Source organism: Geotrypetes seraphini, chromosome 2 (assembly GCF_902459505.1).
Source record: "Geotrypetes seraphini chromosome 2, aGeoSer1.1, whole genome shotgun sequence".
In the NCBI taxonomy this organism is placed as follows: Eukaryota; Metazoa; Chordata; class Amphibia; order Gymnophiona; family Dermophiidae; genus Geotrypetes; species Geotrypetes seraphini.
Genome location: NC_047085.1, coordinates 101,646,219 through 101,671,850, shown reverse-complemented (window position 1 = coordinate 101,671,850; position 25,632 = coordinate 101,646,219). Strand labels below are relative to the sequence as shown.

General features: G+C 44.7%; 1 protein-coding gene across 4 annotated transcripts in view; it reads left to right on the top strand.

Moving 5' to 3' along the window:
- Positions 1–221: 221 nt before the first annotated feature.
- SULF1 (sulfatase 1) overlaps positions 222–25,632 on the top strand; it is a 245,651-nt gene continuing 220,240 nt past the window's right edge. For 2 of the 4 annotated variants that reach the window (XM_033934433.1, XM_033934434.1), the window contains exon 1: positions 224–481. The gene's annotated coding sequence lies outside the window, so the exon portion shown is untranslated. Of the gene's footprint in view, positions 482–25,632 lie in introns of all 4 variants that reach the window. The other 2 variants (XM_033934438.1, XM_033934437.1) reach the window with 2 other exon arrangements.

Below are 25,632 nucleotides of genomic sequence, written 5' to 3'. Positions count from 1 at the left end.
AGGGGAGCCGGTCAGAGGAAATTGCCCTCAATAGACCTGCAATAAATCGTCTTTCAGCAGGGCCGTTGTGCTTCTGTGCGTCCTACTGTGAGGGTCCCAGGGGGGTCCCTCAGGATTACAGGGCGTGGTGAGCAGTAACACCGCCAGCCACCAATAAGGACGCGCTCCCCTCTCTACCTTCTCCCGGGCTCCTCCCCTTTGTAGGCTCTTTATAGCAGTCCTGTCTCAAACTCTCAGGTTACTTTGCTGCCCGTTTGGGTCCTGGTGCTGGGATTGGGCGGCCGCGCGCGCTTGGAAGACTGGCTTCAACAGATGGCTGGGGTTAGCGGGTGTCATCGCATTCGAGTGGGGATTTAGAAGAGCAAAGCCGGCCTGCCACGGCTGTGTGGTCTGTCCCCACCCCCCCTCCCCCCAAGTGTGCCACGGCTGGGACCGGAAGAGCCTTTTGAGAAGGATTCCTTTGCAGCGAAAATTTGCTCAGGTAGAGTGAAACAAGCATCCGATGCTTTTTTTTTTTTGGTCTTTTTCCCCCCTTTTTCTGTAGTGCTCTGGAATGCGAGGCTGGAATAGGACACTTGTCAAAAGCCAGTTGCCGTTGTCTTATCAATGCTGCTATTGTGTGCCTGACAGATAACAGGGAGCATAGCTGGCTCTCTGGCTATCTTCAGAGAACTAACACTTGCTAATGCGTTTAGAGGCAGGTTTTGGAAGGTGCAGATTTAAAAAAATAAAATAAAATCACTTTTGAGGCCGTGCGACCCTTGTTCTTATACCATTTACTCCTCTGGTGATTAAAAAAAAATAATAAATCTATCAGAAGCAGCTCAGGTGGTCGCCAACACACCACTTCTGCTGTTTTTTTTTCTTTTGAGGGGGAAAAAAATGCTGAGGAAGAGAGAAGGGCATTGCTGAGTCAAAGATTTCAATGGTCTTTTTCAATGGGTCGGCGTGGTGTATGTGCTCCCTCTGACTCATTGTGGTGCAAAGCAGGCTGTGCTCCAAGTATACTCAACACGAGTTAAGGGGGGGTACTTTCAGAGAGGCCTTCTTTGAATGAATGAGAGAGCTCCAGATTTTTAACCCCCCCCCCCCCCTTCTTAAAGGAGCTGCAATCAAACCCATAACATTTTCCTGCAGGAGATGGTTTGTTACATTTACAAATGTATTTGTAAAAATCTGTGCAAGTAAAAATGAATGGAGCCCTCCTCGCCCCACATTCATCGCACAGGCAGGATGGATGAAGAATTGTAGGTGTTATACATGGTTTGATCCAGGGATCTCAAAGTCCCTCCTTGAGGGCCGCATTCCAGTCGGGTTTTCAGGTTTTCCCCAATAAATATGCATGAGATCTATGTGCATGCACTGCTTTCAATGCATATTCATTGGGGAAATCCTAAAAAACCCGACTGGATTGCGGCCCTCAAGGAGGGACTTTGAGATCCCTGGAACTTTGATCTAACCATACCTGATAATATTTGATTCATTAGCAATATCTCTGTTTTATCTACCATACAAGAATAGTTTTAACAGTGTCTATGCAACTTTAACTGAAGTATAAAGCAGGTATTCTGTCGTAAATGAAATTACGTGGGAGTGCAATTATCAATATGGCTACTGTTAATAGGAGGGGGTGCTGAAAAGTTCCCAACCAACTGCATAAATTCTGAGCTTATGTTGGCACTGTAGCCAAATGCTAAGGCATCCATTGTAGTCTATGGGCGCCTTGGCATTTAGTGCGCGCTAAATCATTTAGCACACCTTAATAAAAGGACCCCTTAATTAGGTTCAAGGTGAGATACAAGTAGAATGTTAGCAAAAGCGGATCATTAGCAGACAGCAAATCCAACATATGCCCCTTTTGATGAGTGGGGATCTCAGTTGGTAAATCAAATTGTACAGTTTTCAAAAATGATATCTTGTTATCAAATCTATTCTCCAAATATAAATTAAAATCCCTATAATAGTTTAGAAACTCTAGTACTAGCATTTCAAATAGATGAAATAGAAGATCAGTAAAAATATTGCAAAGATTTCTAGAGGCAGCCTAAGTCTAATATCTTGTGCATGAACAGGTTGATGTTAGATGCCTATAGAACTCTTTTTTTGGTTTCACACTTGCTGTTCATTGCTTCACGATTCCTGTTTTAAATGAAGTTCAGTAAATAATTGGGAACAGATTAATTTCAGGTAAAAAGGGGGGGGGGAGGTGTTAACCACCATCCCCTAGGGCCACACCCAGTTGAGTTTTCAGGATTTCCTCAATGGATATACATGAGATTGATTGACTTACATGGTCTGCTTTCATTGTATGCAAATAGATCTCATTCATACTCATTGTGGACATCTTGATAACCCAATTGAGGCCCTCATGAACTGCTGTTGTCCATCCCTAAACTAAAGCCTGAAAAAGTAACACCAGCAAAAGGCTAAAATAATAATGCTATTGTTACTTGCCTTTTACTTATTATTTTCTGGAAATGTAGTATACAAAAATCTTTGGGATTTAATTACAATTCTGCTCTTTTGTGTGGAAAGCACCTCTAAAATAAGCATATTCAGAAGAATGCTATAACCAAATAAGGAAGCTTGAGGGATGAGGGTAGCCTCTCATGGGAAAGAGGGGGGGGGGGAACTAACAGCTACATGCACTAAAAACAATGCAGGTAGGTCACTGTGTTAAGACAATACAGGTAGGTCACTGTGGGCTGATTTTTTTTTTTTTGGCCGATTTCTAAATGACGATGATGCTCAAATTCCTTCCCATGCAAATGAGTTTTGCAGAGGGCAGCCATAATCCCATCCAATTGCTCATTAAGAAACCAGCTCTCACATGTGCAGAGCTGGTTTGGGAAGCCCAAACAGCTTAGCGGCAGGGGAAGCCCCAAAGCTAGGGTTACCAGATTGTTGAAACAGAAAATCTGGACCAATGGCCACGCCCCCATGCCCACCCTGTTTTGGCCGGCCTCTCTCCATTCTGCCCCAGGTCTGCCCCATGCCCCGCCCCCTCGACCTACACAAGCAACAAGTGACGTCGGACGGCATTCGCACTTGTGCTGGTGTGATGCAATGCATGTGGCATTGCTGCATTGCATCCGTAAATGCCATCCTGACATCGCTCGTTGCCAGAAGCTTTTCAAAACCCAGGTTTTGAAAAACCATCCAGATCCCCAGACATGTCCCCAAAAGGAGGACATGTCCGAAGAAATCCGGACGTCTGGTAACCCTACTCAAAGCAGCCTTCTGCCACTCAGCTATTCGGGTCTTCTTTCTTTCTTTCTTTTTTTTTTCTTTAATGGCACAGATGTTTGTGTGTGTTATGCATGCACAATATCTGCCACATTAAAAAACAAAATAACAAAAAGTGAGTCGAGCTACCCCCCCCCCCCGACAAACTCCAGAAGAAAAATAAAGAAAAGCCCACTCCCTTCTGACGCTGTGATCCCCCCCCATGCCAAGCCAAACCAACCTCCCTACCAGGACTCCCCCCTATACTTTAATAAAAATCAGCAGGAGGGATGCCCACTCCTTCCTGCCAGCAGATGCCCCTCAGTTCCCACAAACTGCCCTGCACCCCTCCGAACCACCCAGTACCTTTACGTAAATAAGACAGCAGGACGGATGCCCAGTCCCTCCTTGCAGGCCCACCACTCCAAAATGTGGGCCTTCCCCTTACTGGTGCATCCTGGGATGCATGGGGAGGGGCCTAAGGCCCTGGTTGGCTCCCAGGGGAGGGGCCTTAGGTGTCTGAGCCCATTAGGACCTTAGGCTTCTCCTAGTATATCCCAGAATGCACCAGGCAGGTGGCCTAAGACCCAGATTGCCCCAGACACCCCCTGGGAGGGGTCTTAAATGTCTGAGCCAATAAGAGCCTTAGGCCCCTCCCCGTGTATCCCAGGATGTATTGTTAAGGGGAAGGCCCGCTGTCTTCTTCACATAGAGGTATGGAGTAGTTTGGAGGGGGGTGTTGGGGACATTTGGCGACAGAAGGGAGTGGGCATCTCTCCTGCTGATTTTCTTGCAAAGTACAGGGAGTGGGGAGGGGGGGTCCTGGCAGGAGGGATTTTGGTGGGGGGGTTCTCGGTGGGGGGGGGGATTTGCGGCAGCAGGAAGGAGTAGGCATCTCTCCTGCTGATTTTTATTAAAGCACAAGAATGGGATCCTGGCAGGGAGGGTCTAGACCTGTCTGTTTTTTCGGGTCTGTATTAGCACTCCACTTATGGCTTTGCAATGTTAGGCCATTGATCGGATGACTCTTTTAATACTAATGACCTCATTTTAATAGTAATGAGGTTGTTTGCATTCCAGAGTCAGAGAATGTATGAATGTATGCAAAAATGTGGTGAACCATTTTTGAACATCGGGTCAGCAGATTCGATCGGTCGCTAAACCAGTCAAACTGGTTTAGTGATCATCAGTACACGATCGGAGCGTTTATGCATCTAGTCCTGAATAAGGGGGCAGGGTGTATTCTGAAAACACCAGCACAGCAGCAACCTGAGTGGGAAACTAGGATTTTCTAATGCATGAGTGAGACGATCCATTAGACCCTTGGCTTTAATGTGCTAATTATTTAACTCGCATCCAGATTTTCTGTAAAGGTATTACATTCTACTTAGACCTCATGAATGATACATTAAAATACTACTACTATTTATAATTTCTGTGGCACTTCTAGACTTGTGGTTTATTAATCTTGTTATACCGCTTGTTCATTTTACTGGTCCAAGCGGTTTACAAAATACAAATATGTACAGGACAATACCTGTTTGACAGAGTTTATAATCTATTCAACACAGGCAAACAGGACAAGTAAAGAAACACTTAAGGAAATCCTCTGTCCCTCATCACTTAAAAGGGATCGGAAAATGTTAAGCCAGCGCTTCCCAAACCTGTTCAGGTTTTCAGGATATCCATGATGAATATGCATGAGATACATTTACATGCATTCCCTCCAAAGCATGCAAATCTGTCTCATGGATAATCATTGTATATATCGTGAAAACCTTACTAGCTAAGGGTTTCCCCGGGACCAGGTTTGGGAAGCACTGTTTGAAGAACTACTGTCACCAGGCAGTCCATTTGCTTTACAAAATGTAATCTTTCCAGCTGCTGAACTAATTGAATAACATAATTTAGGTGCAGTCGGAATACCTTTCTTTAACGTTTTGCTTTTTAATGACCATGGGGCCTATTCAGAACACTTGCCATACAATTAATGCCAACTTTATATAATTTTTAACAGGTATAAATCGCATGCAGAAACCTTTACCACAGACCATATTAAAATGGATTTAAATGTTTGTCAATGCAGTTGTTTACTGTTCAGCAGCCATGCATAAAAAAGAAAGAGAGAGGTTTACCCTCGTATTCTGCTGGAAAAAATTGTGCTGTATCTAGAGCATTGTAGAAAGGTTGGTTGAGCGGAGCAGGTGTTTAGTGACACACCCTTCTTTCGCTCTAACCCAGGGATCTCAAAGTCCCTCCTTGAGGGCCGCAATCCAGTCGGATTTTCAGGATTTCCCCAATGAATATGCATTGAAAGCAGTGCATGCACATAGATCTCATGCATATTCATTGGGGAAATCCTGAAAACCTGACTGGATTGCGGCCCTCAAGGAGGGACTTTGAGACCCCTGCTCTAACCTGACCACTCTACCCTGAATTGCTTCCTGACCTGGCCCTCTTTCCCTTTCCTCCTAAAACCAATAGGCTAAAATATTTTTTCACTCGGAGAATAGTTAAGCTCTGGATCGCATTGCCAGAGGTTGTAGTAAGAGTGGATAGCGTAGTTGGTTTCAAGAAGGATTTGGACAATTTCCTGGAGGAAAAGTCCATAGTCTTTTATTCAGAAAGACATGGGCAAGCCAATGCTTGCCCTGGATCAGTAGCATGGAAGGTTGCTACTCCTTGAGTTTTGGCCAGGTACTAGTGACCTGGATTGACCATCATGAGAACAGGCTACTGGACGTGATGGACCATTGGTCTGACCCAGTGAGACTATTCTTATGTTCTTATATTAGGGAAAGCATATTCTTATATTGTGGCTTTGGCATTTCAAAGCTGACGTTCAAAGTGGTGGGCACTGGAGGATTAAGTGACTTGCCCAGGGTCACAAGGAGTAGCACTGGGATTTGATCTCGCAACTTCTGGTTGCTGAGGCAGCAGCTCTACCAGTCAGACACACAAAAAAAGATGCCCTGGTGGTCTAGTGTTCACCTGAGCAAAAGCTGGAGCAAAAGTTAGCACATGGAAGAACTGGTCATTTCCTGCTGGAAAAGGGGATAGAGGGGTATAGATAGAGGATTACTGTACAGGTCCTGGACCTGTTGGGCTGCTGCGTGAGCGGACTGCTGGGCACGATGGACCTCGGGTCTGACCCAGCAGAGGCATTGCTTATGTTCTTATGAAATGCTTCTGAATATCAGCAGATAGCCCCATACAAACAATTTAATCAGCAAGCTGATGATTCCCGTCTGTTAAATCACAAAGTATATGAACCCTTGGGTATTTCCCCATCTCCAGAAAGTTTACAATCAAACTTTGTACCTGTCTGTGTACTTGGTAAAAAGAGTGAGACTGGGGAAAGAAGCCGGGGAGAATTCTGGGCGGAGAGAATGTGTTGGGAAGACAGACATGGGAAGAGTGTTTAGGGGGAGATAGAGTAAGAAGGGGGGATCAGATTTTGTTTTAGGTACACATCATTCTCGCCATATCGATAGAAAGTACATTGCCCTTTGATACGACACTGGTTGCTTTGTACCACAGTTCTGGTTCTAAACTGAAATTTTTGTGAAAAAAGTAGCAGTTTAAAATAGAGTGAAAATCTAAGAGAGGCCACTGAAAAGTTCACAGCCCAACCAAGAAGAGAATGATGTGGAGCTATAAAACTTATTCTACACTTTGATATTTTTTGTTTCAATGATTCGATGAAATTAAAAGTCCCAGGAAAAGTATGGAATAACTTGTAAGTTTCATGACTCTACATCATTCTCTTCTTGGTTGGGCTGAGAACTTTTCAGCGGCCCCTCACAAGTCTATGCCCATTACCATCATCACCATTACAGCTGCCAGTGAAAACTTATCACACCTACCCTGGCTCAGTGATTATTATATTAATGAGTTCAGTTTAAACTTAATAGGGAGGAAGTGTGTAGATAAGCAAACTTAGAACCTCAAATATTTGTCCAATTCTTTCTTTAACCCCAGTACCGTTCTCTGCCCTATTACGTCCTCTGGAAGCGCATTCCAGGTGTCCACCACACGTCTTTAACACGCTCTTAAATTTCTAAATACCAGAAAGTACTCTTCAGTGGTCCTGTTGAATTATTCCACAAAAGCACTCCTGCCACATAAATCATTGAAGCCCTTATTTTTGCATAGCGAACACTACCAAGCTCATCGCTAACCAATCTTAATGTCCCCTCCAACCTTAAAGGTCTACTGGGGTGTCCAACCTGTGGCCCGGGGGCCGCATGCGGCCCCGTGAAGCATTTTATGCAGCCCCGGTTAAGGGCGATGCAGTGTTTTCTCTGCTGCCCTGGGTTGTTTACCATCTTGCCGGCTCCCTCCTTTGTCTTGCTGCAGCGTTTACACGTTTGTGCGGCCCCAGAAATTTTTTTTTTCCGGACAATGCAGCCCAGGGAAGCCAAAAGGTTGGACACCCCTGGTCTACATGGTTGATACACTTTCAGCACCTGAGTCAAATACCAAGGTATCGCATAGTGTAATACTTTAAATATCAGCACCAAAACTTTATACACAATTTGATATTTGACTGGTAACCAGTGGAGTTTTCAATAAAGCCTGGCATTGATTATCAGACATAAATTTGGTGACTGGTAAGAAACAAAACAAAACCCCCAAAACACCTCACTGCCACTCTGAATATCTACCCCCCTAGAGTACCTGAATGTAACTCAGCTTGAGATACTACTGAAAAGGTGAGAGAGATTTCCAAACCCCACTTCCAGTGGCTTAGTGAGGGAGTTCAGCGGCCGGGGCAGTAGCATTGCCCCCCATTCTTCCCCACTGCTTGAGCAGCCCCCCATGTTCCTCATGAAATGGTCACTGATGCGAGAAGCACCTTCCACCCACTGCTCGCACCTGCGTTGGCTCCCTTTTGATATCATGGCACAGTTCATGACCAGAATGTGATGTCGGAAGAGAGCCGACACTAGTGGAAGATGTTGTTCGCGCTGGCGAACATATAAAGAGGTACACGAGGGGATGGAGAAGCATGGCACCCCCCCCCCCTTGAAGACAGTGCCCAGGACACCCCCTTTACTACACCACTGCCCACTTCCTTAATTCCATCCTAGCTAGTTTTAGGCTCCACCTGCCTCTGCCACCAGTCAGCCGCCACTGGCCATCTTGTCTCTTCCACCATTCTCTCCAAATCTATTTTCCCTCAAGATGGTTAACCCACTGCCAGCTTCAGCTGGAAGTTTAATAACCAGTGCTGCTTCTGGAACAGCTGTTCTGTATTCTGTTTAATTGGTAGCAGCTACACAGTACCCAAACGACAGAATTTTTCTCGGAGACTAGCACAGAACATCGGGCATCACATGGCCCAAACTCAGAATATGTATTGTCAGAAACAAAACAGAACTCGAGTCATTAAGGCAGCTTGAAGGAGAATGAGCATTGGGAAGGACAGGCAAGGAGTAGCATTAAGTTTGATTAGGGACCCCTCAGTGGCCCAACAGTGACCTATGCATACTTGAGTCTGAGCCTCCAAGCAAAAATGTTTTCTCCATACGGGATGGCCATTTTGGCCAGACAGTATTACAAAATTTATTCTCCTAAATTGCCAACACTCCCACCATCCCATTCTGGTTAGCTTGGAGGTCACCCATATGTGAGAATACCTGCCTGCTTGTCCCGGGATAAAGCACAGTTACTTACCATAACAGGTGTTATCCAGGGACAGCAGGCAGCTATTCTTGCAACCACCTCCCCTGGTTGGCTTCTCTGCTAGCTATCTGAACTGAGGAGACGCGCCCTGTGCTGGGCGGAAAGGCACTCACGCATGCGCGGTGCGCCTGACTCGAAACTTCTAGTTTCTACAAGCAAGTCTGCTTGAAAGGCTTCCGCATCAGGGCTCCGTTGATGACATCACCCATATGTGAGAATAGCTGCCTGCTGTCCCTGGATAACATCTGTTACGGTAAGTATAACTGTGCTATATCTCATGCACATCTGTGTTGTCAGTTCTCCGGAGGAAGGCATCTACCAAAATGAATACTTGCTTTTTCTCCCTTTTACAGAAAGTTGCATCAAACAGGAAACCAAAACATTATTTATTCTGACAGAACATTGTGGCAAGAATGTGCAAACAAAAATCAGAGTGGCCACTTAGTCCCCAGCCTAATGGGGAGAAGAACATGATGGTATATGGGCAGTTCTATGACTTTCCCGGGACTTAAAACGCTTTTTGAGCCTTTCAAATGAAAGCAATTGAGATCATTTGGAACCGAATGCATGTGCCTTGATGTACCTCTGCCTGGGATTTTACTGTTTGCTGCACAATGATTGCTTGCTGACAGTAATCAAGGTGGCTTTGATTTATGCATTGTCTTTAATCTATACACGATTGTATTGTGATTTATGTGGTAATCTAGAAGTTCAGAAAGAAACTGAAGTATGCAGCTACTCATGCTACCTAAACTCTATAGAAGCTTCCAAATGGGTGTGAGAAGGAAGGAATAGTGTAGCAGTTGTATTTCTTACCATTATAACCTAACTCATGACATACAGTATTAGATGCAGCTCCTGCTTCTGGGCTGATGTAATAGTTCAGTGGTTTATTCTTGATTTTTCATGCACCAGTCTTGCTTCTGATTCAAAAAGAAAGATTACTATGCTAAAGGTTAGCACAGTGGGCCCATAAAATGCATAAAGTATTGTTCCAGTTGTGCAAAATTGTACCTCAGGATGCTGTAAAAATGCAGTACAGGTGCAAATGAGTCATCTGAAGTGAAATGTGCACTTCAGTTCAGGTGATCTAACACCCTGTTGCCTCTTATTCTGAGGATAGTTCTGCTAGCCCAAGAAGCCCCTTTGCACCCCTTCTCCCTGGCCTGACCCCACAAAAATAATCTGGGATTCCAATGGACATCCCCCAATACTTCCCTAGGGTCAGGGTTGCTAGACGTCTAGGTTTACCTGGACATGTCTTCTTTTTAGAGGTCCGGTCGTCTGGATGGCTTTTCAAAGCCCGGCACTTTTATAAAACCCGGACAAGCTTCCACCTCAGGACCACGTTGGGAAGTCATCTGTGCATGCACAGATGTAATGCGGTGATGCCACATGCATGCATGAATGCATGCAATGTTGTCATGCTGTATGTGCATATGCGCAGATGCCGTCCCGATGCGGACCCGAGGATGAGAACAGATTGAAGGGGCTGGGGGCAGGGACGGGGTGAGGATGGGACAGGATGGGGCGTGACTTGGGTGTAATGGGGTGGAGTGGAACTGGGCAGCCTGGGGGTGGGGCAATGTGTCTGGATTTTACAGGAGTAACATTTGGTAACTCTACCTAGGGCCCCCAGGAGCAAAGCGAAGAAATATTTTTGCGCATGAAAGACAAGTGAGACAGGGTTCCGTTTACTAAGCTGTAATAGCGGTTTTAGTGCACGCATGGAGCTGGCGTTAGTTCTAACCGCATAGCGTGGGTTTAGCATGCGCTAAAATCCTGCGTGTGCTAAAACTCTATCGCAGTTTAGTAAAAGGAGCCCTAAGATTGCAAGACACTGAGATTACTTCTTTCTCGAGGTGGGTCATGCTAAACCTAGTGTCCTCGTCTCGAGACACCCGGACCCGGAAGTGCACAATGTCACTTGGAATCTCAGGAGGAACACTGGTGTGCCATGGCACACAGTTTACGATACACTGTCTTAAGGTGACCAAGCAGATAGAAAACGTAAATGCCAGAAGGAAAGGAATGGCCAGTCTCTCTTTATTAGCAGATAGATCAGGATGTGTTTTGAGGAAATGGTTTTACCTTCAATATCTCCCCAAAACTAATTGGTCACTTACTCAGTGGCATGCATCTTTTTATTATCAAGCATCTCTAATCTGGAATGATTTACCTTTTTTTTTTTTAATTAGATCAGAATTCAATATACGGTTTATAGGAAGCTTTTTAAAAAACAAAAACAAAAAAACCACATTTTTATTTACGAAATTTTTATCTTGAAATTAGATTGACATAACAACATAAAATCAACTTATAGACCACATAACCGTGAGCACCTATGTGTTCATTAGTGCTGCCTGATTCACGATTCAAATCGATTCACCGATTCAAATCAGGTGAATCGATTCAATTTTTTTAAAAAAAAATCAGCCTCTTGATTCAATGGCTGACTAGTGTGAGAGTTAACCGGGATTCTGCCCTAGCATGGAGAAATTTAGCGCTGCCCCATTAATTGCTTACTCTAAACTCACCACGGCTGACTGGCTGGAGGAGAGCTTCTCCTTGTAGCGTTTCTATTGCGAGCCCACATGTTCCAACGCAGCAGAAAGCTGGTTGGAGTGTTGGGGGTGGCGCCCGCTGTGAATGCACGGATGGCAGACAAGAGTATTGCCTCTGCTGGAGACTCCTTCCTTGGCGATTGTGGGGGGAGCAGTGTAGACTGAGCTTCAGGAGCTCTTTGAGAAGATAGTGTGCCTCCTAGGAGTCGATAGACTGCAGTGAGAGCCAGCAGTAGCCCCATGGAGTGTGGGAGCTTTTTTCCTGATCCTGTTCTGCCACGGAGATTGTTTGGCTGTGCCTCTGCTTCCTGACGAGTCCTGGGAGAGTAGCTAATACAGTAGCCTGCAGGATCGCAGATGCTATAGCGATCCCTGCAGCTGCCCGTCGTCCTCAGCGGCACGTCCTCTCTGCTGCGATCCTGCCCACGGAACACGCAGGTAAGAGTGCGCATGCGCGCTTAGGGTTTTATTATAGTAGATAAAGCCTAAATGAACCTTAAACATTTTGCCCTTTGCACATCCCTAATATACAATTTCTTCTCATGTCTATCCACATTTCTTTCCAATAATGAACATATTTCAGCTTGTTGAGTTGACATATCTGTTGAGTGGATCTATGGAATTCACCATTTATAAAGATAAGTAAATTCGACATTGTGCATTGTGCATGGACTGTATTAAGTGACAAGTGATAAGAGACAGCTGGCCACATAAACCTGAATATTCACTGCTGATGCCTGGAGATGGCCCAGTGCTAAATATCTAGTCAGTGGCACTTTTTCCCCACCCACCCACCTCATGTTATGTTCACCCATAGGCAGCGGAATGCTTTTTTGGTTGGGGGGGGGGCCCGCAAGCTCCGCCCCAGAACCCGCCTAATCTCCACCCCAGACCCTGCCCTCATAATAGTACTAATTACAATACCATTTTTTCCATTCATTTTTCATATATTCACACAATATAATCGTATTAACAATACATAATGGTTAAGCACAAAATTAAACTACGCAAAGCACATTTTATGTTTCTCAGCATTCATTCCTACCAGAACACCTGGCCTTGTTCACACATGCAAAACACAGATAACCCCTATACAAATACAGGACCACAAACTAAAAGTACTAATATCCACTATAATAAAACCCTTAGCGCGCATAAGTACTTCAATCTCCATGCCGCCTTGCTCCGTGCTTCCATGCCGTACATGTGCAGTGCCTGCCTCAGCTGATTTCCTGCCCTGTTCTCCGCCGGCTGACATTCTGCCTTCTGACTATGCTGCCGCTGCTGGGATGCCTCTTCTTCTCACTCCTGGATCAGCAGCAGCCAAAGTTTCATCAAGCAGCCTTGGGGCATTTGCTAGACCAGCCCACTTCGATAATGCGAGGCGGGCCGGCCTAGCAAAAGCCCCAAGGCTCCCCGAGCTAGCGGATGCTGGACAGGGGGAGCAGCAAAGGGAGAAGGGCTACTGCTGGACAGGGGGAGCAGGGAAGGGGTGCTGCTGGAGAGGGGGAGGGAAAAGGAAGGGAGAAGGGCTACTGCTGGATAGGGGGAGCAGGGAAGGGGTGTTGCTGGACAGGGGGGAGAGAAAGAAAGAAAGAAAGACGGGCAGGGGGAGAGACAGAAAGAAAAATGCCTAAGTGTACACATCTATTCTAGCACCCGTTAATGTAACGGGCTAAAAAACTAGTATATAAATAAAACACTAAGATGCAAGACTCTGCAACACCCCAGAGAAATAGAAACAAATGCATTTCTTCCTGAACAGTGCTAAATATAGGCAGCAGATGTAATTTCTCAAATCTGACACAATTCAATCACTAAATGGAAAATAAAATCATTTCCCTTACCTTTGTTGCCTGGTGATTTTGGTTTTCAAACCATCTTTCCAAATCTCTGGCTGCACTTCCTTCTGTTTGTGCTCTTAACTGTGTATCCAGGGCCACCTTATCCATCTGCTGTTTTTCTCTCCTTCACTTTCTGCCATATATCTATCTTTACAGAACAAAACAACAAAAAGACCCCCCCCCCCCCCTCATCAATACTGGGCGAGTTTCTCAAATATCATCATATAACATTTAAAGGCTTTTAAATATTTAAATGTGCTCATAAGTTCTTCAGCAAGGCGCCACAGCAGCGGTACAACTTCGCTAGAAAAGTGCTTGAATTTTAATCATAACACATTGCGTGGAGCAAGGATTCTTGCTTCTACTGGAGTGGCAAATGTTATGGCTCTACAAAAGCTGTTTTAACAGTAGACCACTTATCAGTTCTTTCATTTATTTATTCATTTTATTATTTATTTAAGTTTCTATACCATCCTCTCAGGGGATCTCAGAACAGTTTACACAAATTTATTCAGGTACTCAAGCATTTTTTCTTGTCTTTCCCGGTGGGCTCACAATCTATCTAATGTACCTGGGGCAAAGGGGAATTAAGTGACTTGCCCAGGGTCACAAGGAGCAGCATGGGTTTGAACCCACAATCTCAGGGTGCTAAGGCTATAGCTTTAACCACTGTGCCACACTCTCTCCTCTCTTTCCCTCTCACGCAACACATTTTATGTCCAACAATTCTCCATTCCTTTTCCCTCCCCCAATGGCAGCATTTCTTTCTTCCCCTTCCCACTATTCTACCTGTGCAGCATCTCTTTTCCTACCCACCCCCCAGGCCCTGCATTTGTCCTTCCCAACAATCTCTCAGTATGTGCAATATCTGTCTTTCCAACCCCCTGAGCATCTGGCCTCCCTGCCTACCCAACTTCCTACCCCCTGCAGCCAGCCTCTCCCGGTCAGGCTCTGCACCCAGCCCCCTTCACCCCCCTGTCAGGCACTGACCCTCAGAATCGGGGGTTTTCTGCAACAGAGCGACGACAAGCGCTGCCCCAGCTCCCTTCCCTCCCAACCCCTGTCAGACTCTTGTCTTCACTCGCGGAAAAGCGTTTCTTCTGCCGCTGAGCTGCAACGAGCAGGCGTGCCTGCTCAGCACTGAGTGACTTCCTGACTGGCTCCTGCAAATTCTCACTGCAGCTCAGCGGCAGAAGAAACTCTTTTCCACGAGTGAAGACAAAGCCTGACAGGGGTTGGGGAGGAAGGGGGCTGGGGCAGTGCCAGTTTTGTGGGAGGCCATGGCCCCTGTGGCCACCCCCGTTCCAACACCTGCTGCTTGTTCTGGCCTTGGCTCCTTCTGACATCATGTCCTGGTCCGGTGACCAAGAAGTGACGTCAGAAGGGAGCTGAGGCCAGCGTGAACAGCAAGTGGAAGATGCTGCTCATGTTGGTAAACAGGGGGTGGAGAGGAGGAGAGGTGCCTCCTTTACTAAGCCATTCTATCCAGTCATAATGCCAGCAGCAACCAAAAAAGCACTGACTATCATTGTTTAAATCATCCATAGAAACATAGAAGATGACGGCAGATAAGGGCCATAGCCCATCAGGTCTGCCCACTCTGTTGACCCACCCCCAAGTCTACTATCCTAGGGATCCCACTCCTGGTGACAGGTTCCCTTGGCTTAACCCTCTAAGGGATCCCACATGGGCATCCCATTTGCTCTTAAATTCTTGCATGCTGTTTGCCTCGATCACCTGCACCAGGAACTCATTCCAAGGATCAACCACTCTCTCGGTGAAGAAATATTTCCTGGTGTCGCCATGAAATTTCCTGCCCCTGAGTTTGAGCGGATGCCCTCTTGTGGCTGAGGGTCCAATCGTGATTCATTCCACTTACCAATAGTCTTATCTTTGGATAAAATAGTGTGATTTGTCATATTAGTCAACATGAACTTTATTTCCTGGTCTCAAATTTGGAACCTAAGGACAGTACTGTATTTTGTAAATGCATGAAACAAAGAGAATAGGTGATTTTTATTTTTTTGGAAGGGGAAAAAAAGAAAACTATAGCAACAGCTATGTTCTGCCAATTTCCTATCAAGCATCTACCGCCAGTAAAGCTCCATTCAGTGTGACTCTGGTTTCATAAAATAATTAAATAAGGGGCTCCTGAGTTTGAGAAGCCTCACCAGAACATCACTGATTTGCAACCCAGAGATATCACTCATGGGCCTTATTCACTAAATAATTTTCCATAGTAGTAGAGTCACTACAAATATTAAGGACTCCCCCCCTCCCCCCCCCCCAAGATACTTGTACCATCTATCAATGTCCTTACTAACCCTTTTTTTAACAGTTTGACCTTAACTGCTCTGAGCATTATCCCCGATTTGTCTGATTGAGATGAACAGATGGAGGGCCACCCAGCATGGCATGTGCTGCTATTCCCTCCAGACCATGTAAAGAAATAGTGGGCATAGTAGTTCAACTAATGCAATTCAGATAATTTTTGGTGCTACTGATTTCATAAGAATGAATTAGTATTCATAGCATAACATAACATAGCATTTATATACTGCAAAACCTTACAGATCCTTGTGGTTAACAATTTTTTTAAAAAAAAAAAGAGCTGAAAATCAAATAGCAAACTGTAAAATAAATTTGCATAGACTAGACTTACAGGTTATAAGAATTTAGCATATAAATAAGCTTTTAACAGTTTTCTAAAATTCACATAAGATGTGGACGTGGAAAATAATCAATGAAGGTCGGAATCACTAGATCAGAACACCGAGCGGCCAGTATTCTAGTCAATTTATTCTTTTATCTTTGTATAGATTAAAGGTCAATATTCTTATTGGCACATAATCCTTATCCAAAGCTAGCCTGCCTTTACGTTCTGTTGCCATGAACTTGTGGGTCTCCAGGTTCCAGCGGAGTCTGGGATTCTGCTCAGATGAGAATGGTATAACTGAATACCTCACTTCTCCTGTTTACTGGTGGGTTCCCTGAGACAAATGACATGGAAACTTGGAACCAGAGTTTGTCGGACTGTCCAAACCACCTACATGTGTCTCAAAGAAATGGAACTAAACAAGCAAAGACCGTTGCTAGGCCCGTTTTCCTTATCTACTGCAATGCCTGTAGGGTAACTTTATAATAAGCCACCTAACCTGTGTGACAGGAACGCATATATTTTAAACCAGTTCTAAAAGGAAAGAATATGCATCTATTCCTTTCTCAAATTGTTTGCTTTCAGGCCTGCACAAAGTAGCTGGTTTAGTTTGCAAATTTTAATGTGTGTATTTTATAGAATAAGGAGGCCCTGATTCTCATAGGATGCTGAAAGGTAGGTGGCGGTAGGTGTCCTTCCGCCGCCTAACTTAATTGGTGATAAATGATGCAGTACTTGACCAAGTCGTTTGAAATGAATTAAAAACTCATTTTAAAACAATTTAGGCGCCTGCAGGTGCCTACAGAATAGGCTGCCGATGTCCCGTCTACATAGAGGTCAATCAGTGCCTTTCAGCACCTACAGTCAAAGTAGCCATGGTTTGTGCCAGTAGGAGCTCCATGTGGACGCGGTTCTCATGTAAAATAGGCACCGGAAATGTAGGCCAGTAAAACCGTGGCCTACATTTCTGGCATCTACATGTGGCTGTGATTCTGCAACTGGCGCAGGTACATGACTGATACATGACCGGCACTGGTTGCAGAATCCGGTCCTAAGTGCATAAATGAAAATTCAGCCTCTAGGATTGCCTCTGACCAGGTCAGATACATTTATGCATAAACACAATATAGGCACATATATCCTGGGCAATTTTTCAAAAGGGGGATTACCTTTTAAAATGATCTCCACAGTAACTTAAAAGCACAGGTTTTTTTTAATAGCAATCTGAAAAACAAGGCAAACAACCTCACCAGAGAGAAAGCGGGAGAGGAACTGTACACATCAACCTGAGATAAAGTAGAGTTTATTTAGTACAATCAGCTATTAAAATACAAGACTTATATATAGAATCTTGCATATCCTTCCAACCTGACACGGTCCGTGTTTCGGCTTGAAAAGTCTGCTTCAGGGCTTCAGATGATAATCTGATAGATGGCACTCGAGCACTTAAACACCTGAGGTTAAAAACGTCGAAATGTAAAGACGCTGGTAAAAAATAACGTGTCGCTCAACAGCTGCACACACACACGAACAACAGCTGTTGAGCGATACGTTATTTTTTAACAGAGTCATTTACCATCTTTTTTTTACATTTCGACATATATCTTTTTTCCACCTCGGATGTTTAAGTGCTTGAGCGCCATCTATCAAATTATCATCTGTACCCCTGAAGCAGACTTCCCTTTCGAAGCCGAAACATGGACCGCATTGGGTCTGGAAGTATATGCAAGATAGATTGGTCATTATCTATGTCTTACAGGGTGGGGATGGGTGGAACTGGGCAGGCCTGGGGGACGGGTCTAGGGGTCCGGATTTTCCAATTGTATGAACATCAATTTTTGGCATTTTGAAGGGGTTTCCAATGCCACAGAGGTAAGCATCAATTCTTCCCTCAAGCTCGCCTTTCAAACTAAACCCCAAATGAGAAGTTAGCCTACAGTTACATATACAGTAAGTCAAAGAAAGTGTAAATGCCTAAGTGAAAAGACCATCCAAATTAACTTAAAAAAGGCTGTTGCTGAACAAAACCCATCCGCTCCTAGACAGTCCAGTTGAGAATCTTCTATGGAGAAGTCTTCAGTTTTTAGGTGCAGTGATAATGCGAGTCCAGTCTTCTAAAGTTCTTATGCCCTTCACCAGTGATGTAGCAAGGGAAAAGGGTGCCCAGTGCCTTTTTAAATGCTTCTATTCGTCATCAGCAGGCAGGATCTCCATTCCACTGCTCATGCTGGCTCGAGCCTTACCTTTTGATGTAGCTTCCTTACAGAGCTTGGGGCCAGCATGAGCAGAGTGTAAGACTCCCTGCCCACAGCCAGCAAAAAATAGAAGCATGCAAGAGGTACTGGGCAGGGGATGGTGAGTACAATTCAGACCCCCTGTTGTTGGAGAAGTGGGAAGAAGAGAGATGCAATGCTTCTGTTGGTTGGTACTCTTGCCAAGATGGCATCCAGGATGCTCTGCCCCCCACTTTCTATGCCACTGCAATTCTTCACATGTCTAGGTTTACTGCACAGCCATTTCTTAAACACCTGTGGAAACCTGACTACAACCAGCTTGTATCAGCTCAAATGAAAGCGCTGAAGTGCAAGCAGACCACTACATATTTCTTTTCCAGTAAGAGGAGGTGTCTGGACTCACTCTCTGTGCATTTCATCATGCAGGTTGCCAGGACTGTCCCAAGCTGGAAACACCTGCATCGCAGCCAAGCAGGGAAGGCAATGGACAGGACACAATTTTGAAGTCCATGTCTCCCTGCCCACACATAATTCACTACGGCCCTGCAGGTTGCTCAGAGGACTGAGGCAATGTAAGCAGCCTAAACTTAGGAGCCACCCACTTGCATGCCTAATAGAGAATGACACGGTGATAAAATTCATCACCGTCCCCGTGGATAACAGTGGGAAACAATCCCGTGTCATTCTTTAGTGTCTATCTCAACCTCAGTCCTTCTACATCAGCATTCTTCAATGCAAGGCTTGAGGGTCAGTGGCTGTGCCCATTCATACCTTGATTCTTCCCTCTCTGCTTAATGAATGACATGGTGATGGTTTCCCGCAGTTATCTACGGGGATGGGTACGGTGATTAATTTTGTCACCATGTCATTCTCTAGTGCCTAACTCAACCTACCTGTGACTAGGCGTGTGCAGCTCAAATTATTTTTTTAGTTTCCTGTTACACACAAAAAATATCTGCCCCATAAAAAAAATGAAAAGACAGGTGACCTGTCAAAAAAATGACTGAGGGCCCTCCCCCCCGACAAACGCAACCCCCCCTCCGTGACCCACAAATAGCAGAAGGGATGCCTACTCCCTCCTGCAACCACCTGACGCTGCCCTCCCCGCCTGGCCGAATATGGCAAAAGGGATACCAACTCCCTCCTGCCACCAAATGAATGCAACCGGCCCAGCCCACCCCTAACCAGCCCACTGTACCACCCCCCTCCCCCCGCCCGGCCCAGCCTGGCACGACTTGACCCCTCCCCTGTACCTAAAAGTTCAGAGCAGGAGGGTACTCAGTCCCTCCTGCTCCTTAGGCCTCCAGCGCTATCTTCGGGAGCAGGTGGAACCACAAAGTCCTCCTGCTCCTGCTCTTCCTCCATGACGCACTGTGAATGTGGGCCTTAGGCCCCACCCTATTGCATCATGTGATGCATGGGGAGGACCCTAAAGCCCTGATCGGCTCAGGCTCTTCCCTTGGGAGGAGCCTGGGACACCTGAGCCAATCAGGAACTTCCTTAGGGCTGAGCCTAAGGAAGTCCCTGATTGGTTATTGCTTTGACCAATTAGGGACTTCCTTAAGCTCAGCCCTAAGGAAGTCCCTGATTGGCTCAGGCACCCCAGGCCCCTCCCAAGGGAGGAGCCTGAGGCGTGTGAGCCAATCAGGGCCTTAGACTCCTCTCTGTATCACATGATGCACCAGGGCGGGGCCTAAGGCCCACATTTGTGGTGCATCATGGAGGAGCAGGAGAACTTGCACACTAATATGACACAGGAAAAATCGTTTTTGTCGTGCTGCTCTTTTTTTCTGGTGTCTTTGAGCCAATAATAGCTATCTGTACTCCATGACAGCATAGTTGTGTGGTGCTAGCTGGCAAAGTCTATGCTTGTTGAGTCTTTGAGGCTCATTTATTTCTGGTTATGGTTAACGTGACCATTTATTTTTTTCAACAAAACGGGACATCTATTAATATTCAGTCTCACCCCCAATCCTGCCCCACCCCCATCCTAGTTCCGCCCCTAATTTCTTCCATTCATTTTTCATGTACACACTATCTTATTTCATAATGGTAACCATAAAATTTAAAAAAACACAAAGCACCCTATACGCAGAGAAAATGTTAATTATCATTTATATTTGGGGGGTTTCAAAGATGTCACCTCAGTAACTATAGACAAATATAGTACAAAATATAGACAGCAGATATAAATTCTCAAAACTGACACATTTTGATCACTAAATTGAAAATAAAATCATTTTTCCTACCTTTGCTGTCTGGTGATTTCATGAGTCTCTGGTTGCGTTTCCTTCTGACTGTGCATCCTTTTCTTTCATTTCTTTCTGCACTCAGGCCCAACAATTGTCCCTTTCTATTCCCTCCCTCCTTCCTTCCTATGTCCTTAGTGTACCCAGTGCCTCCTTCCTATGTTCTTAGTGCCCCTTCCTATGTCCTTAGTGCCTCCAGCGCCTCCTTCCTATTTCCTTATTGCCCCCAGATCCAGTGTCAGTTCTCCTTTTGTTCCAGGTTTCCCTCTCTCTCCCTCCTCTATTATGATCTTGCCTCTCTCTGCTCTTCCTCGGGGGCTCTCCCCCTCTGTCTGTCTCCTGTCTTTCTCCTTTGGTTCAGGCCTTTATCTCTCTAGTCTTTCTTCTACTCACAATCACCCTGCCTTCTCTGCCTCTTTCTCTCCTTCCTTCATCTCTCCTTCCTATGTCCCCCCTCACTGCCTTCCAGCCTTTGTCCCATCCCCTCCCAAAAAGCCAGCCAGCCGGCCTGCCTCCATCAAAGCCGGCCTGCCTGCCTTCCCCAGAGCCAGCCAGCCTGCCTTCCTGCCTTCCCCAGAGCCAGCCAGCCTGCCTTCCTGCCTCCCCACAAAGCTAGCCTGCCTGCCTGCCTACCTACCTCCCCACAAAGCTAGCCTGCCTGCCTACCTACTTCCCCCCAAAGCCAGCCATCCTGCCTACCTCCTTCCCCCCTACCATGGGGAAAAAAAATTCTCCCTCTAGGCCTGACTTAAACTTCCCTCTGGTCCACCGCCGCTGCTCCTCTGCTAACCTTCCTGCCTAATCGCGCCCAGAAGCCTTCTTCCCGACGTCGATTCTAACGTCAGAGAGGACGTTCGGGCCAGCCAGGCATCCTGTCAGACGATGTTTGCCATGTTCTCTCCTACTGAGTGTGGTGCAGGGGTTTGAACTGCAGTCTTGGCACCCTGAGGTTGTGGGCTCTGACGCATGGTTTTCCTTGTGACCTTGGACAGTTCACTTAGTCCCCCAATGTCCCAGGTATATTAGATTAGATTGCGAGCACACCGGGCTAGACAGGGAAAAATGCTTGAATACCTGAATTAATTCATGTAAGCAGTGGCATAGCGAGGGTAAGAGGCGCCTCTCCCCTGTCCTGGTCTCCAGCCCCCCACTCCTTCCCCAATTTTTTTTTTTTTCCCCTTCCATGTGTACGCCCCCATTCCCTTCCTCCCATACCTCTAGTTTTTCACCACTGTGAGCAACAAGAACTTCAACGTGTTCCTCATGACCCTGTTGGCTTTCCTTCTGACGCCACTTTTTATTTGCGGCACCCCGGAAGTAACATCGGCGGGAGAGATGACGCAGTCGTGAGAAGCTCACTGAAGTTGTTGCTCGCAGTGGTGAAAAACTAGAGGTATGGGGGAAGGGAAGGGCATACGCACGTGGTGAGGGAAGAGGCGGGGACAGGGAGGAGGAGGGGTGCTGGTGCCCCCACCAACATAGCACCCAGGGTGGACCCCCCTCCCTTACTACGCCACTGCATGTAAACCGTCCTGAGCTCCCCTGGGAGAATGGTATAGAAAATTGAATAAATAAATAGTGTAATGTGCATAAAACAGCATTTATTATAAAAAATACATTTTATAAAAGTACCCTGTGTGGCTGTGCACCATGTACTTGAGGTACGATTTTAGAAGAAGAATGCAGTGCAGGCCTGATAGGAAAAGTAGGTACAAGCGTTCTGAAACTCAGGTAACACTCGGTGACTATACTGGCTGAACTCCAGGGCTACATACACTAGTAAAAAGTCTATAGCTTGTGGGCCATGGTCGGACATTTCTGTGCACGGAGCTAAGCCCTAGACAAGAAACGGAGGAAATAATTTTCAGAGACATTTTTTTTTTCAGAACTGTTAATAATCATCTTGTTAGTATGTTAATGTTCTCATCCTGCCTTCAATAGTACAAAGTAGTCGAGAGGTTTGCAGTCAGTTTCATGTGGTCAGGAAGTGAATTGGATTTTATATCCCTTTCAGAGTAGGGCTTAGGCAAGAACTTTGTTTTATTGCCATGTTAACATGAAGGGAGCCATCACTTTTTTAGATGAAATTTAACCTAGCCAGAATACTATTATACAGCAGTACTTTTAAGTTTTAATGTATTTTTTTTTTCTACTTTTAATCCTTGGGGGGGGGGGGGGGGTTAATAAATACAGGCAGAAAACCCATTTACTTTTCTGTTCTTCAGAAGCTGGAAAAATTATGGACTTCATCTCTGTTATATTTTGATATTCTGCTATTAACAGCACAGTTTGGGGTGGGGGAAGGGTTAAAAACATTTTAAGTAATAGGTAAGGGCCCCTTTTATCAAACTGCGCTAGAGGTTTTTAGCATGAGCCAGCTCCAACGATCATAGAATCCATATGAGTATCAGAGCACCTATCTTGCCAGCCCATGCTAAAAACTTCTAGTGGGGGAAGGAGTAAATGTATTGGAAAAAGTAAATTTTTCTGGCACTTGCATGTCAAGTGAGAATCTCTGAATTTTCCAGGGTCAACCCTACTATATTATGAGGAAAATTATTTTCCATTTTGAATTTCAGTGGAGTCATCCCACTACAGTAAGGACACTACCAAAGCCATAAACACAATATAAGTAACTAACACAAGTATGGTAAATTTTCATGTTATGCCATCATGTTTCTATGCTATTAGTGACAACACAAAATAAGTACAAGTTGACCCTTACTAATATTTAAAGAAATAGTTTTGGTGTACAGCACTGCTTATGCCTGGTAGCACTATTGAAATCATTAGTAGTAATATTTATAGGTTATAAGAACATAAGAATAGCCTTACTGGATCAGACCAATGGTCCATCTAGCCCTGTAACCCATCTTCACAGAGACCAATTCAAGTCACAAGTACCTGGCAAAAACCATTCCATGCCACTAATCCAGGGCAAACAGTGACTTCACCAATATCTGTCCGAACAGCAGTTTATGAACTTATCCTCCAGGAACTTGTCCAAACCTTTTTTAAAACCAGATACATTAACCACTCTTACCACATCCTCTGGCAACGCATTCCAGAGTTTAAACTATTCTCTGAGTGAAAAAATATTTCCTCCTCAAAAGTATTACTCTGTAACATCATTGAGTGTCCCCTAGTCTTTATAAATCTTGATGCAGGAAAAAATTGATCCACTTGTACCCGTTGTACACCACTCAGGATTTTGTAGACTTCGTTCATATCTTCCCTCAGCCATCTCTTTTCCAAGCTGAAGATCCCTAACCTCTTTAGACTTTCCTCATATGAGAGGAGCTCCATCCACTTTATTATCTTGGTCGCTCTTTTTTAACCTTTTCTAGTGCTGCTATAGTGTCATTCCAAGCTGGCAAATGGAATAAATGTCTAACCTGCCTCATTTCAAGTGCACCCTCCTACCAGTCCTTCAGGAAATCAATTAAAACCTACCTCTTTGATAAATTTCTCTGACTCCTTCCCACCTTGCTATATCTCTGAATTACCTGCTGAATCTCTGATATTTTTCCGGTTATACCTAACCTCTCTCGGCTTACTAATGTAATTGTAATTTTGTTACCAATGTACTTGACAATATTTTCTGTAACATCGCTGTATATGTACAGTCTCTTTCTCTGTAAACTGCTCTGAACTGCTTGTGGTATTGTGGTATACAAATAAAGTTGTTATTATTATTATTAGCTTTTTTTGAGATAAGGAAAACAGAACTGAATGCAGTACTCAAGGTGAGGTCACGCCATTCAGTGATATAGAGGCATTATAACATTTTTCAAGAATGGATTTTAGACACTGCTGACTTTGGGCGACTAGTGCCCTAGGCCCAAAACAAACTTGGACGTATATTTTGACACTTCCCCTCCATGTGTTCTTAGGCACTACTAGGCATTGAAACAATTGTGGGGACAGTGTGTTTGTAGAGTGTGGGTGAGTTAAAGAGAACGAGAGAGAGCTATAATGTGCATGAGGCTAGGGAAGAAGCAAGGGGAGCATTTACCCCTCCTCCCCCTCCCTTCCCCCCTCCCCAAGATGCTGAAACTTCCAGCTGGCTGCAACAAGAAATTGAAAGATCTCAGTGAACCTGGAAGTTATACTAAGCCAAATCAACAAGTTAAAGAGTGATAAATCACCTGGACCGGATGGTATACATCCTAGAGTACTGAAAAAACTCATACATGAAATTGATGATCTGCTGTGATCTGTAACCTATCACTAAAATCATCTGTAGTACATGAAGTTCTTACCATCGTGGCCAATATTACGCTGATTTTTAAAAAAGGGTTCCAGAGGAGATTTGGGAAATTGCATACTGGTAAACCTGACTTCAGTGCTGGTAAAAATAGGGGAAACAATAATAAAAAATAAAATTGTGAAACATGTAGACAAATGTGATTTTATTGAGAGAAAGTCAGCTGGAAGGTCATTAGCAAACAGCCAGAAAATACACCCAAAAAATTTTAAGGGACTTTTTCCAATTTCATAACACTGAGATTTGCAGCATTCTAGTTCTATTTTTAAAAAACAAAGACACCATACATCTTGTAGGAGCCTATTCTTTAAAAGTGCCCCAAGGACACGCAGTGGAAGTTTTTTTTGCACAATATAATGTTTGTGGGCTTATATCCCGCAAAATCCTCAAAAGTGGAGTTCAGGGTGGGTTACAATGACATCTGGGTGCTCAGGTTCCATTACAGAGCACTAGCATAACTCAATCTTGGAAATGCCTTCCAATTTACACGCCTACAATTTAACACCGGCCATATTGTAGATCTGAGCTTTCTACAAACAAAAAGCCTTGTGCACATAAACAGGCACTTATAAAATTATGCACATAAAGTCATATGCATACAGCCTGTAGGCATGAAACGTAACGCAAACAGAGCAGAGGCATTCCCAGGGCTAAGAGTGGGAAGAACTTTTCCATTTTTTTAAATATATGTGAATAAATGCACTTAGCTATTTAAATGGCTGCACTTATATGGATAATGTTCTAAAATATTACACTTACATATGATTGTCAGTACTTATACACAGAAGCAGCAATAATCTCTTCTTAAATATATAATTTATGACAGTTATAGGTACAAATACATTACATTACATTTATTGACTTCTATTCCACCTTAACCTTTCAGTTCTAAGCAGATTACAATA